Source organism: Accipiter gentilis, chromosome 10 (genome assembly GCF_929443795.1).
Source record: "Accipiter gentilis chromosome 10, bAccGen1.1, whole genome shotgun sequence".
Classification (NCBI taxonomy): Eukaryota; Metazoa; Chordata; class Aves; order Accipitriformes; family Accipitridae; genus Astur; species Astur gentilis.
The window spans coordinates 8,183,550-8,195,856 of NC_064889.1; the positions used below are offsets into that span (position 1 = coordinate 8,183,550).

A 12,307-nucleotide genomic window follows, 5' to 3' on the forward strand; every position below is an offset into this window, starting at 1 on the left:
TGGAAACTAACAACAAAGTATAAATTAGTTGGCCCAATGCTGACATTTTAAAATGGAAGACCTCACCTTCTTAGGAATGCAAAATCTGTCACCTTTGAAAAGCATTTTCAAAGCAGTTTGAACATTTTAGGAAATGTAAATTTATCTTATCGTGAAGGTTTGCCTCCCAGGATGGTATAATCCTTAAATATCTATAACATGATGTCATCTATCTAGTTTCATGTTCATTTGCATTGTCTTGCATATTGTTAAACAGCATTGTTAACTACAGAGTTTATAGCATAGATTCACAAATGAGGAAGACTTCTCTCTTAAATATTTTGAAGTAATGATATATTTTGAAGCACTTCATGACTTTTCAAGTGTAATTTAAAGTGTAATCTGAAGTGACCTTTTAACTGCTATGCTTTGTTAACATAAAAATAGCAAATAGGTACTAAAATCTTCTATAAAATAGATCTTTAATGAAGATTTTTACTTATTTTTAACATTGCATTTTTTCAGTAATAAAGATAGGTTTAAACCATGATTTTAAAAAAAAAAAGTTCTGAAGTAACTAGTAACTGTGGGTACGCTGAAGGCATACGTGACGATGCACATTTTGCATTAAATAGGGGGAATATCCTACTTCCGCATCTGTGGCTGGCTTGTATGGAAAAGATTATTTCCAGAAACTTAAAAGTAAGAAAGACGTGCATTATTGGACTGATATGATGTACCTTGTTTTTACCTCCCATTTTGGTATGTAATTTTCTATAATAACCATCTGTTTGAGTCACTGTCTCCAAAATGAGGTGGAGGGAGAATGTTTGTTAGGAACTTAAATTTAGGAAGTTAAAAAAATATAACCCACTCCCTTTGGGACCCTTGCAGTCTTTCAGAGGTCATTTGTCGTACAACACTTGTAGCTGCAGTAACTTCAAAAAGAAAACACATACTTGCCCTATCAAGCTGGGAATACTGCTTTTGGTATATTGATTGAGAAAGTGAAAACTTCCTTATGTACAATGAGGCTATTTCATCAAGTTAACAGTTTTGAGAATTAATAATGTTAATTAAAAACACGATTTGCCAAAGGTTTAAAAGCCCCATCTACAGATTATATATAAATTCCTGTAGTTCTGTGTAAAACATACATGCGTTACAGTTTATGTAATGTTTAAGTTCTCATTATCTTTAAAAGAGAACCAAAATCAGTCAAGTAATTAGGATATAGAAAGGGATAGATGAGAAAAGTCACCATAGAAAACCATGATAGAAAATAGCCTGTTAGTAGCAAATGGCTACTCTGTAGTTAGTGAATCTTACCAGAAATCTTAACAACTAAAAAAAACCAACCCCAAGAATAAAAAAAATAATGGTGTTTCCATGAAGGGCCTTTCCATGTACATGGAATTTCACTGGGTGCTAAGCAACTGGTATAGCTACCGCAGTGCAAACAAAAGGACACGAAGTTGCACACAGAGCTGTTACAGGGAACATTGATATCTAGCTGACTGGAACGCAATATAATTACATTATGACAGCTTTTCACTTTTGCTATCATGAGGAAGATTACTTTTTACACTCAAGAACAGCTACAAGTCTCAAATTTGCATAGTTATGAGCAAGTCCAGTCATAATTGGCCAAAGAGCGTTTGATCTCATATATGATCCTTTATATACAAAGTAATCACGATCACTGTCTTGGTTTCAGCTGGGATAGAGTTAATTTTCTTTCTAGGAGCTGGTATAGTGCTGTGTCTTGGATTCAGTATGAGACAAATGTTGATAACACTGGTGTTTTCGGTTGTTGCTAAGTAGTGTTTATATTAAGTCAAGGATTTTTCAGCTTCTCGTGCCCAGCCAGCAAGAAGGCTGAAGGGGCACAAGAAGTTGGGAGGAGACACAGCCAGGACAGGTGACCCAAAGTGGCCAAAGGAATATTCCATACCATATGACATCATGCCCAGTATATAAACTGGAGGGAGTTGGCTGACAGGGTGCAGATCACTGCTGGAGAACTAACTAGGCATCAGTTGGCGAGTGGTGAGCAATTGCATTGTGCATCATTTGTTTTGTATATTCCAGTTCTTTTGTTATTATTGTATTATTACTTTTATATTATTGTTGTTATTATTATTATTTTCTTCCTTTCTGTTCTATTAAACTGTCTTTATCTCAACCCATGAGTTTTACTTTTTTTTGATTCTCTACCCCACCCACAGGGTTGGAGGCGAATGAGTGAGCAGCTGTGTGGTGCTTAGTTGCCAGCTAGGGTTAAACCACGACAATCACCTAGCTGGAGTAGAAAGATCTAGTAGTTTCTAATAAAAGGCCTGAGGAACCAACTAAGTTCATCATTCACTGTAAGAAACATTCTTGGCGAAACACACTTCAGTGAGCTTTTAAATATTACACATCACATCTTCCATTTTTAATCTTTGTGGGAGGATCTATGTATTATCTGCACAAGGGCATAAAAATCATGATTTGATCTCATAAATCTGGCCATATGATGGAATGTAACTAAGTCCAGTGCTGTCCCCTGCTGTAAATGTTCAAATTTTTGGTGTTTGATTTTTGTCGCACTGGAGCACTTCAAGCAACAAGGAAACCTGAGGTCATTAACTAGCAGGATTACGAGCTAGCATTCAGGAACGTGCTTCACAGAAGAACGGTATGGAGGACACAGAAAACAACATACGCTGTGGCCCACCTCCGAAGCAGGGTCCCTAGGTGTACAGACTGCTGGTGCAGGGTGGCCTCGCCATGCGTCACAGCAGGACTGGAGGCCTCCAGCAAACATACCTGCCTACCGCTGCTGCTGGAGGGGGTCCTGAAGGATAGCTGGGCTGAAGGGTTGCTTCATCTTGCAGACTGGGGGTGCAGGAGTGATGTGCCCTGCGACCCGCTCTCCTCAGCGTGCAGGTCTGGGCAAGCTCCTCCGTGGGCGCACGTGTGAAGCTGGCCGCAGATCTGGGCCTCCAGCCTTCAGTATGTGTGGAAGAGCATATTTGACGGGTTAGTCCGCCTCACCAAGCCACCCACTTTTTGTGCCATTTTGTGAGAAACTCAGGGGCGTACAAACACGGCGTCACCTCACGGGCCCTCTGTGAGGCAGCTCGGGGAGTTCTGCCGTTGCCTCTTCCAACGTCGCTGGGAGCAGGCCGACCAGGACCTTGTGAGTGGACAGTGACGCCCGCGCTTCGGGGCACGAAGGCTGGCAGGGAGGGCCGGGGACAACGGAGCGGCTGGGGCAGCGGGCCGGGGCGGGCGGGCTGAGGCGATGCGACGCGGAGGAGAGGTGGGGGGACTCCGGGCCGCTCCGCCGCGCCCCGCCGGCCCGCCCCCCCCCCCCCGCGCCCCGGCGAGGCGCCGCGGCGGCCGGGCTATGTGCCATGCAGGTTCCCGGGCGGCCGGCGGTATTGTAGCACGCAGCTTCCCGGGCCCACCAGCCGTCTCGGTGTGTGGCGCTGAGGCAGGCACACAAAAGAGCGGCTGCAGCTGCCCCCGTGTCCCCGCCGCGGCGCGGGGTGGGGACCGGCCCCGCCGCTGCCAGCAGGGGTAAGGAGCGGGGGCGCAGGGCGGGGGACCGGCGGCTCCGCCGGGGGTGTGGCGGCAGCATCCCTGCGGGTCCCCTCAGGGGAGCAGGGAGCCTGCGGGGCCGGGCGGGCGCTGAGGGGGCGCCGCGGCCGCCCCCGCCCCGCGCGGACGTTGCTCCCCTGGAAATCGGGGCTGGGGGCTGCCCGCCCCATCCTCATCCCCAGGCAGCCGAGCTACCCCCCCGCAGGGGGACGGGGAGCCGGGGTGAAGGGGAGCCCCTGCGGCATGGCGTCGCCGCCGATGTGGTCGCGGTCGGCGGCGCGGCGGCGGGGGGCTCCGGCACGGGGGGCTGCCGCACGCCCGCATGTCCCCGCTGGCGCGGAGCCGCTCTTTCTGCCTGCCGTGGCGGCGGCGGTGGTGGCGGCGGAGGAGCCGCGCCGCCACCGCCTCCTGTCAGCCGCTGGAGAGCGGGCAGCGTCTCCCCAGAGCCGGGCTGCCGTTGGGGGCAGCGGGTGCCTCGCGCTGCCGGCTCGCGATCGGCTGCCTCTCGGGACGGCTGCGAGCTCTCCGGCTCAGCCCGCCACCCCCACCGCCTCACCTCAGCTGTGTGCCTTAACGTCTGCTATCGGTAATGCGGGGACCGACAATGCAACACAGGCGTAATGTCTGGGTTCTGTGGGAGGGCGGGAGGCTTAAGAGTCCGTTTGCCGTAATAGAGTCGAAAGAAATGCGAGAGGAGCCCTCGCGTAATGCAGCACCGCTAAGAGTTTGTATTTCTTTCTGATTTCATGCCGCCAGTGCAGCAAATGGATCAGAGCTTTTGATCCACTCTTTCCCCGTTCCCTTCATCATGGGGTCTGGAGGGAAAAAGCCGCTCGGTTAGGAATACTTGATTTTTTTGTTGGGATAAACAGCATGAGACGTTATAGCATGGTCTGTTTTCTCCGTTTGAACAGTTTTTTTAATATGTGGGAGGTTTTTGTATTGCCATAACAAAAGGGATGGGGGGGGGGGGGGGAGAAGGGGAATGCTGCGTTTGAAGCTGCATCTTGGAAAGGCACACTGGCTTATTTTGCCTCCACTAGCAGTCTGCGCCTTCAGATCTACATACTTTGCATCCCCAATGTCGTTTTGATGGTTGTTGCATGCTAGTGAGGGCATAAAAGGAAAGAAATTTAAATAAAGACAAGAGATCATAAAATGTTCATAGTACAGAAAGAACGTGCATTGCAGTGATGTTTAAAAGAAGTCTTAAATTACTGTGAGCAGTTTGGGTAAAAAATGCAAGTAGTGTTTCAGTTGTTTTACCTGGTCAAGGGCACCCTATAATTTCACAGGAGGTTTTGGGAAATCCATTTGCAGAAAAGGTATTTAATGTATTGTACCTGTTACCCAAGAATCCCTCATTACTTAACCAGCAGAACTGAAAACCAGAAACAACTGCTATTGTAGTTTTTATGTGGTTGCATGTAAGCAATAGTATTTCCACATTAGGTAATTTCAAAAGGGAGGAATTTTAGTGTAATTCTTTATTACCACGTAAGTAAAAATACAGTATGTTCTGTTTGTCTGTATGTTGAAAAGCATAAGATTGAAGTTTATGTTAAAGCATAAGATGGCAATTTATCACTGTGTAGTCCAGATTCTCCTCCATATGGGACAGACAAGCATGAAAGAGCTTTTCTTTCCATATGTTGTTCTATGAGTACTAAACTACTAAAGGGGAAGCCACTGTCCTTACTCCACTTTGGGCTCATAGGATTTCAGGCTGCAGGCTTGCCCTTGTAAACCTTGATTGTCAGGCTTCCTGAACCTAAAGTCTCTGATAGTTTAGCCCTTATCTGCACTTGGAAATATCTAAAGCTATTTTTAAAAATGCAGCGTTGCCTGTAATCAGCAGCTGCATTACTGCTTCCCCTTAATCCACTGATGGTAAAGGAAAAGCGTTCTTGAAAAGGCCATAGCTGCTCAGCTCTTTTGGTCTAAGTCTTATGATTCTAAGGAAGAATCTCGAAAAGCATTTTTTGTGCAGTTACTTGGTTAATGCCAGTTCAGGTTAGAGACTGGACATGAATTTAAATAGGAGCTACGTCTTTAAAAAGTGACCTTTGCTTAAGGCTGTGAACATGAGAAGCCACTTCAGGAAACATAATTTTACCATCTCTCCAGCTGTTCTGATAAGAACATTTGCTAGGAAATAATTTGTGAAAATAACCAGGGTTTAAACCTCTTCCAGTTGATATTCCTGTGCTGAAGGTAGAGAAATCTAGCAAGAAGTGATCTGTTCCAGGCTGCTGGCTCGCAGAAAGAAATACAGAAGATCCTGGTTTTGTCCAGAACAAAATCTTGGTTGTAGCCTTTGAATACATCAGGTTTTAGGTGCTTTTGCAGACTTTTTATATCCATTTCCCTTGTAACCTGTGTTTAAAGAAACAAGGCAATGCTTTCATGCCTTAAGCCATTGCAACAATAGAGGCTGGGGAGCAGCCCTGCCAAGAAGGCCCAGAGGTCCTGTTGAACAGCAAGCTGCGTGTGAACCAGCCACGTACCCTGGCAACAAAGATAGCCAGGAGTATCCTGGTCTGTATGAACAAGAATGCAGCCAGTAGATCAAGGGAAGTAATTATCCCCCCCTACTCATCATTCAGTAGACTGCATCTATAATACTGTGTCTGGTTTTGGTCCTCCCTTTTACAAGGAAGATACTAATGAACTGGAGTTCTGCAGAGGCCACCAAAGTGGTTGGGGCTGGAGGTCAGGCTCTGTGAGGAGAGGGTGAGGGAGGGGAGCTTGCTCAGCCTGCAGAAGGGGAGGCTTTGGGGGGACCTAACAGCAGCCTTCCAGTACTTATAAGGAGGTCTTCAGGGAAGTGGAGCCAGACTCATCACAGCGGTGTGTGACAGAGAATGAGAGACAATAGGCATGTGTTGAAATGAGAGGTTCAGACTGGATATAAACAAAATCTTTTGCCCCACAAGGACAATCATACATGGGAACAGGTAGCCCAGAGAAGTTGTCGTCTCCATCCTTGGAGGTTTTTAAAACCAGACTGGATAATGCCCTGAGCAACCTGGTCAGGCCTCACTGATGACCCTGGTTTGAGCAGGACAAGAGGTTGGACAAGAGACCTCCAACATTCTTTCCAACCTGAATTGTTCTATGATCCTATGAACAGTTGTATGTTTGTGCCTATCCATACGTGATGCAAGAAGCAGACATGTTTCCAGAAGGCAGAATTTTTTTAGAAAGAACTAGAGCTCCCATTCTAGGGCTAATCCATGATTCTCAGCAAAGATGGAGTATAATATCAGTATGACCTTACTATAGGCCTCCTAAGGAAGAGATATTTGCTTGAAATATTTTTATTTTAACGTAGATATAAACAAAATGAAGAACGTACTTCTTAAAAGCAAGAACCTTTCTACGTAGTATCTTTTGGCACTCCTGTGAGGCAATTAAAGCCTTGCAACATTAGTGCAAGAGACATAATGGTGGTTCTTATAGCTGGAGACAATAAAGGGCTGATGCAGTCACATGCACTTCACAAGTTAAGAGGAAGAGCTGAAAGCAGAATCAGAATTCACTAGTTTTTAGACACTCCACAAAACATGCAATTGCTGAGTCAAATGTTCATTATAAGTACTTTGGATACTTGCAAATGCTTTTAGTCTACTGAAGAGAGCATTAAAATGTAAGATTTTTTTCTTTTTTTTTCCTGAGGACCCATTTTCCCTTGAGAGCTGTGTGAAAAGCAGCTCAAGAAAGCACCATGTGTTTCTTGAAGTGTTCGGTGTTTTAGGCTTGTGCTGCCTGCAGAAGCAGAGCATGCAGCACTTAGGCTTTATTATGGCATCTATGAGAAGAGTGCTTTCATTCCAATTCTCATTTTTGTCTGAACTTAAGTCTTATCTTGTCTAATGATACTATTTTCCAGAAGAAAGGTCTTATACAAGTGGTAAAAACACATATGGAATGAACTGTTTGTTTCTGATGCTGGTAGGTAAATGCATTGTCATTTGAGTACATGACATTCCTTTTTTATTGCAGTACTTACTGTCTTCGTTCACCTGCTGCAGCAGAGGAAGTTGACTTGCACTTCAAGAGGAGTAAGTTAGAGCTGAGCAGAGACTGGTATGGAAAACTCTGTGATTAATAGGTACTTCCACCTAAGCTAAAGAGGGAGAACTAGAAGCCATGTAGGTAGGGATGACAAGAAGGTTGCATGAAATACTGCTGGAGATGCATACTCTGAAGTATACTTGTGCATGAAGGATCATTTTCTTCTGAAATAGAAATGAAGAGGAAAGGAAAGTTGGCAAAAAGGTATACAAAAAGTCTTGGAATGGTCAAATATGTCAATTATAACCAGTGTGAGACCTGGAGTCTAGATAAGGGTTTTCAAACAGCGGTACTTCTGCAATGCAGATATCCACTGATACCCACCTGGACTACCAGTGGGAGCTTCACAGAGACGTATCTTGGGATAGTTTTCTGTTTTGAACTATTAAAATGAAGTTTCCTTCAGAAAATGGCCCTTCTGGTTACAGACTTAGTAATGAAGGTTCAGCCACACAGGAATAACTTGTTATTGTTTTATTACTTAGAAGGCAGGTTGGATATTTCCATTCTATTAGTTGAATGAAGTAGTTTTTGAATTTCATTTTGTACATTGAAGTTAGGAATATTTGTGAGCATGTCACCAGCTGGCATTATTTCCAGACTTCTGTCTTTCCTTTTACTGAGACATCCCCCTCACAGACGCCCTTGTCAACTACAACCTTTGGAGAAGTTCCTCTCCCCAAGTCAATTGTACCATAACCCTGATCATTTTCAAAGAGTGAAATCTGCTGGGTTTATTCCTAAAAGTTTCTAAAGAGAGAGGCCTGACCTTGCAAGTTTTTCTTTTATATGTCATCTGGCTTTGTGTATGAATGGTTCACAGGATCTAATCCTTGAAGAATTTAGTGAAATTCTTTCATCTCAGTACAGTGGTTAGATTTAGCTAAGATTTATTAACGTGGTCATAGCAGACAATTTACTTCTTATCGTCATGAGTATGCAACGTCTTAAAAAAACAACAACAAACAAACAGCTCACAACCCAACATAATAGTTTTGTAACACTAACCACTAGTGGCGACACTGTTCTGGTAGGTGTGCAGATCTGGGTGCTTGACCACTGGCGTGCAGAATGCCAAGTGATGTCTAACACAGGAACATAGGGCTTTCTGGGTTCACTTCCATTTTCTCCAGTAAGGTATTTTTCTTGCAGTGACTGTAGAAGAGTCATCTCTGCTTTCCAGTTGTTCCGCTTTGGATTTGTTGTGAGTGACAGCCAAGTGATTATCTTAGTATGACACTGCAGGGTTCTCTGGGGGATTTAGTGAGATAGTAATTCCAGTAAAAATTGAACAGAAAATTCATATTTTAGCAGATAAACTGAGATGGAGAATTCATATTCTTATGTATAGACTTTCATCATTCCATCTCACTGTGTTAAGAGCCTGAGTCCACAGAAAGAGCTTCATTCAGCTGAGGTTTTAGGACTGACATCAGAATGATCCCCTGGGATCACTGTGTGGTCTGTTCCTCTGGATAAGCTGCTGAAGAAGGAAGCATAGGAATAAATGTAGAAGACCTTGCGTATCTTGGGGTTGTAACAGTTGATGTAAACATTAGTTGCACTACAAACTAGCAACAGACAGCAGTGACAATGTCACCTCAATTCCCCACAAACATACTGGGCCTATTTTTGGGAGAATCACATGGACAGATCTCTTAAGGACCCCTGGAAGGGATTCCTTAGGCATCCTGCCATACAAAAGACCACTGGTCTCATGCAAAGTGACACTGTAGCACCCAGAAATCATCAATCACAGGGAAGATTAAGTCATTACAGCATTTTGTACTAAGGAAGAAACAAAGTGCATCAAAAGCCAGGTGGAACCAACTCAAAGCATTTGTGACAGGGCAGACACTTTTGAAGGGGTTATGGTAATAAAACTTGGAGAAAGCTCATCTTCTACATAAGGGAGATAGTTGTAGACCTGTAAGTGCTGACTTACTTTAGGAGTTCTAAACTAGTTAGAGAAATAAAATTAGTATATCAGAAAGCAAGAGAACATGGGAGGAAGGAAGGAGGCAAAGATGGAGGGGAAACAAGACATCTGTATTGTTGGTGGTCATAGTGGTGTGTCTGTATATGAAAATTCCCTGAGGAGGAAGAGAATTGACAGGAATCTTTGAAGTGTAGGCTCCAAAAGAGTGAATGTTTAGATAGAAGTAGGGAGTCTGGATGAAACATTAGCTGCAGTTCCAAAATCAAGGTGATAACTGCTGCAAATTGTATGAAACACAAGACTATGAAGTCATCGGTGTGTTGTCTGCATTAAATCAGGATAAACAACTACTAAGGAACAAAAAAATCAGGCTCTACGTCTGTCTTTTTTTGGTGCTCAATTATTCCAAAAACATTTAGACAAGTATTTCTAAACAGCATTTTTTCCCCTTTATACAAGCTATAACATAGGGTGAGAAGCCCAAGTTCCACAAGGGCAGCACCTATCTAAACAGTATTGTAAGAACCTCCCAGAAGGAGTGGCTGTGTTTGGCATTCAGTGTTCAGGTTCAGTGAAATAACTGATCTTTATGTGAAAGAACCACATATTTGCTACCTTCATGCACTAGACAGAAACAAAGGTACTTGGGTGGACTTTCTGTCACCCACTGTGTCCTTCAAAATCAGAAGATCGTCTGCTGTACTTGACTGGTTAGCTTGTCTTTCTAGGGAGTCTTAGAAGTGCTCGTTAACTTTGCCTTTTCCTGCTCCAGAAAAATGGTGATATATTCGTGAGTGCCTGGTTACTGCAGCAACTGGAACAACTGAAGAGAATGAGTTGCATAGACCAGATTCTGTTCTGGAATTACATAGGATTTAAATTTTTTTTTTCCCTCGCCTGTCACCAGGAGTGAAATGACATCAAGCAATTGACATTACTCTCCAGAATCACTGATACCAGCTACCACAAAAATATCATTTCAGTGCAAGGGCAAGTGCACCCCTTTGGTTTACTCAAGTCTTAAAATAGGCCTCAAACCTCATACTCTAAAAACCAAGAGAGATGCCTTTTCAACACTTCAGGGAGAGTGCATGGAGATGGGATTTCTTGTTTCTCGTTCAGAATCAAGATTGCTTCAGAGCTGCTATACTCAAATCCACACCAAATCTCTCTCCTGGGAATGAAATCTTGTATAAACACTGTTACTAAGCATATCCCTTTTTTTTTTTTTCAGTCTATTAAGCACGGCCATCCTGACTGCTACCAAGTTTCACAGGGTTGCTGTGCTGTCTTGAGTTTCAAAGACCAGTACAACTACTAATGTCAGAATAGTCATAAAGGCAGTTACACAAAGAACACAAATATTTCTACTCTTATAAACTGATCCAGTATGGGAAAGAAGCAGACTTGCCTCGGTTCCAGATTCTTACTATGCAGCATAGCATGTTGTTGCCATGCTACCAGAATTGCTTGCCTTGATATTTAAATTTACCCTTAACAGATTTGCATTTAAAAAGAATGAACTGTTACCAGTACATTAAAATATAAAATAACCTGACAAGGCATAAGCCTTGTCATCAACTTGTTCATGTATTTCTGACCTCTACAGATTTTAATTTTTTTTCCTAAATAAACTCCACCATAATAACAAATCTCAGAGATGAACGAACCAATGAAATATGGTTCTGTTTGGTAGTGCAATGAAGGTTTATATCAGGGGAGGAATATAAATTATAGTTTCAATACTTAACAAAAATATGCATTTTGCCTACCTCAGTAAGTGCCTCTTGCCATCCTTCGTAGTCTCTGATTTAGCACTACAAAGGGAAATCAGAGTATAATGATATTTTCTTGTTATTGCTGGGTTGTGGAGGATAAAGGAATGTTATTTTCATGTATGTGTGTGTGTGTGAGTATATATATATATATATATATATATATATATATATAACGTCCTTTTGGGCACAAAATCTTGTGTTACTGGAAGACAACTCTTGATTAGAGGTAAGCCAGCTTTAAAAAGAAACTTATCCCTGTGATATTCTTAGCCAGTCAATCAGTGTGGCTTTAATTATGTAGAAGTATTTGACATATTATGGCCCAGGAGATAAGAGCTGTTGCATACTGGATGACAGAAAGGGAAGGAATTCTGTTGGTGACTAGAAACTCCATGCTCAGTGCTGCATCAGAAGCATAAAATGAGCAGTGGAAGGGAACACTTCCTAGTAAACACTGATTTGCCATGCATTTTTGATTCCGATATTATGAAGGTTGTTGGTGGCAGAATTCTTCATTCCTGGTAAATGACTACCTGCTTTCTTGATAGAAGAGTTGCCATGAAAACATCTCTGTGGTATCAGGAGTGTGCCTATAAGTCAATTGTGTTGGTTTTGGTTTTGTTTTAAATAATCAAGGGTTTTTCTTTGTGTTTTCAATGGTAGGTGGAAATCTCTGTCTGTTCTTCCCTAAGTAAAAGGCCCAGAAGGTATCTGTTGTGATACTTGCTGTTTTCAGTACTTGGGAAGAGAGCGCCTTAGGGTTTTTAGCACATCTATTCCACACCTATCTGCAGTGATAATAAATTATCTCTACAGCATGTGTTTCATCTGATATTTGTCCTCCATTTATTATTCAACTCCTATGCATCATAACTGGACCCACCAACTAGCAGATGATCTAATTAGAAATAATGATTCGGGGGGAAAAAAGTGCCATTAAGATGTT

General features: G+C 43.1%; 1 protein-coding gene across 4 annotated transcripts in view; it reads left to right on the top strand.

Annotated features, from left to right (window-relative positions):
* The first annotated feature begins 3,421 nt into the window (after positions 1 to 3,421).
* The window catches only part of APBA2 (amyloid beta precursor protein binding family A member 2), a 110,000-nt gene continuing 101,114 nt past the window's right edge, over positions 3,422 to 12,307 (top strand). For 2 of the 4 annotated variants that reach the window (XM_049813330.1, XM_049813332.1), the window contains exon 1: positions 3,422 to 3,546. The gene's annotated coding sequence lies outside the window, so the exon portion shown is untranslated. Of the gene's footprint in view, positions 3,547 to 7,572; positions 7,657 to 12,307 lie in introns of all 4 variants that reach the window. The other 2 variants (XM_049813331.1, XM_049813333.1) reach the window with 2 other exon arrangements.